Raw genomic sequence first — 3361 nt, forward strand, 5'->3', positions numbered from 1 at the left:
CCCAGCTTTGTTACTTACCAGTTGTCGCTGGATAAGGTGGCTAACTTACTCCTGCTTCAGTATTTAGTTGACTGCATTGTTCTGAGGATTATAAGTGTTAACGAACATGTAGCATTCAGATGGGGTCATGATGAAGGCAGTGTTGGCCATCGTTGCCATTACTAGTATTGCTATCACTGTTCAATAGACATTCAAGAGATGAGGTTTTGATGTTATTATAATACTTCCAAGATCAAAGATACAAACAGATCCACTTCCATTTCTTTTGCCTCTCTGAGGAATTCTGGATTGAGAGAAATATGCACACAGAACGAAAGAATGAATAATACTAAGACAGTGTCCAGTAATGTGCAAAGCAGGGTACTGTGATTAAAGTTGAGTTGTTACATGAAGTTAAAGTGTTTACTTACCTCTTCATCTCTAAGAAGAGGAAAAGCAGGAAGAGAAATATTGAGGGGTAGGTGACACACATTTAAATGTGTGTGTGGGTTGAGGGGAGAGAGAGAGAGTGAGAGAGAGAGAGAGTGAGAGATGCTGATTACAAGAGAAGCCCTGGGTCTGCTTCCTAAAAGAATGGTAATCAGAACAACAGGCTTAATGAAAAGTGCTGCCTAGTAAAAAATGCTCCAGTGCCAGACTTTGGCCAATAATATAAGCAACTTATTTCCATCTATATAATTGTTACAAAGAGGACAGGCAGAGGTATAAATGTAGAGAAAAGATCCACAAATATTCTATGCTATATTCAGGACTTCATGCCAAATCTTGTCCAATGCTGTATGTAGTCTAAGTATTTGCAATCTTGTATTGACAATGAAACAAACCACATAGTTCTCTACTATAAAGAGTTGAGTAAGACATTTTTCTATAAGAAAAAAATCAAGCAAGATCACATAGGTGTTCTGAGCAGAGTTTCAGTTTAGGCAATCTAAGAATGCTTCATGGTGACATTATCAAAAGTCAAGATTTACTATGCACTTATTTTGTGTAAACATTGTGCTAAGTGTTATATTAATATACACATTATCCCATTTTATTCTCAAAACTACCCCAAAGGAGAAACTGTTTTCCCTATTTTACAAATGACAAAATGAGGCTAATAGAGATTAAGTAATTTCTAAGATCTGTAAGTAGTAACTGCCTAAATCTGGTTCGAAGCCAGGTTGTCTGACCCCTGAGTATGCGTGCCTGACCTCTCTGTTCTACTGCCTTTTTCCACTTTTTCCTGCTGTTTCCCGAAAGGATATAGGAAGGTTCCAGCCAAAGGAATAAAGGAATGTGTCAATTAACAAATACTTTCTACAAGGGTTGGGGCTGTTGATGGAGACATTAAGAGTGACAAGACATGTTCATTTCCGCTAAGGTGCTTACTCTTCACTTGGGGACAAGGGAATGAATAAATAGTGCCAGATGTATAGTGCAAGGGTAAGTAGTGAATGTTTAACCAATTATTATTTATTAAGTACCTACTAGGTGCTAAGTTAATGAGATTTTAAAGATGAATATAATCCCTGCCTCTAAAGTGTTTTTATAATTTATTAGGCAAAATAATAAAGGTACATAAACAACTATAATGGAGGGCAGGATGTGGGAAGCCCTAGCAGAAAGAATTAGAAAAAATGCAGCTGGGGGAAGATAGAGGAATTAGAAAAGTGAGAATATCATCCACTGTACATGAAGCACCTACTATGTGCTAGCACTCTACCTGAGAGTTTACAGTTTTTACCTTATTCAATTTCACCACCATACAACTAGTGCATAAATATTTACCCTAATTTTATGCATCAGGAAACTAGAGTAAATACAGCCTAAGTGTTTTAGGTAAAAGCTAAAAAACAAAGACAGTGAGCAGCACATCAGTCCAACTTTCAAGCCTGTTTTCTTTGAAGGCAGCTTTTGACATTTGATGAGATGAGGAAGAGACACAGATGTAAAGCAGTATGGTAGCAGACTTCAAGACAGTCCCCAGATAGTCTCATCTCCCTGTATTCATGTTCTGTGCATGCTTCTTTCACACTGAATTGTGGTTGGCCCTGTGTGACAGATAGTATATGGCAGAAGTGATACCGCTGACGTCTGAAACTAGGTCATAAGAAGCTGTGTGGCTTCTGCTTTGTATGGTCTCTTATAAAACTTTCTTTTGGAGCCCTGGGCTTCCAAGTTAAAAGTTTGATTACTCTGAGGCTACTATTCTGAAGACACCACATGGAGAGGCCACACGGAGAGACCATGGTAATACACAAAAAAGAGAGATACTCAATGAGTCCCCAGCAATTCCCACCCCCAGCAAGCCTAATCATTCTAATCGATGCCCCAAATACTGTGGAGAAGACACAAGTCCTACTTAATAAGACCTGCCCACATTGAAAATTCCGGAGCAAAATAAGTGATTGTTGTTTATTAAGCCACTAAGTTTTTGGTACAATTTGTTGCATAGCTTTAGATAACCAGAACAGAAAGTGCCTGCACATTAGTTATCCACTGCTGCATAACACATTACCCTAAAAGTCAGCAGCTTAAACATACACACCTCTATTATCTTAGATTTCTGTGTCAAGAATCGGTCATGGCTTATCTGGGTCCCTACTTCAAGATCTCTCACTAGGCTGCCATCAGGGTGTTGGTTGGGACTAGAGTCATCTCAAAGATGAACTAGGAAGAATCTGCTCCTTAGCTCACTTACATGATTGTTGGCAGAATTTACTTCCTCACAGAGTGTTGGACTAAGGCATCAACTGTTCACACACTGTTGGCTAGAGGACTTTATCTCTTCCACATGGGGCTCTCCATATAGCATCTCAAGTCAGAGCAAGCCAGCAAGAAAGCAAGAGAGTGGCAAACAGAAAGAAAGATTACCAACAACACAGAAGTCATGATCTTGTGGAATTTAATCATGAAAGTTACCTCCCATCATATTTTTTGTATTCTATGCATTAGAAGAAAGTCACAGGATGTAGCTAACTCAAGAGGAGGGGATTACACAAAGATGTGAATATCAAGAGATGGGGCTCATTGAGGACCATCTTAATTCAGACTGCTATCACAGAAACTATACTCTGGATGTTTTACAAAAAAATAGGTACTTATTTCTCACAGTTCTGGGGGCTGGGAGCCAGAGATCAGGGTGCCAGAGTGAGGGCCATCTACTGAGTTGCAAACAGCTGTTTGCTCGCTGTATTCCTTACAAGGCAAAAAGTTGAGAGAAAAGGCAAGCTTTGTCATGTCTTATTATAAGGGCTCTAAGTCCATTCATAAGAGCTCAGCCCCCATGACCTGCCTGATTGCCTCCCAAATGCCCCACTCTCTCATACCATCAGCTTAGGAGTTAGAAATGCAGAGGGCACAAACATTTGGTTTATAG

Source organism: Propithecus coquereli, unplaced genomic scaffold (genome assembly GCF_000956105.1).
Source record: "Propithecus coquereli isolate 6110/MARCELLA unplaced genomic scaffold, Pcoq_1.0 Scaffold30, whole genome shotgun sequence".
Classification (NCBI taxonomy): Eukaryota; Metazoa; Chordata; class Mammalia; order Primates; family Indriidae; genus Propithecus; species Propithecus coquereli.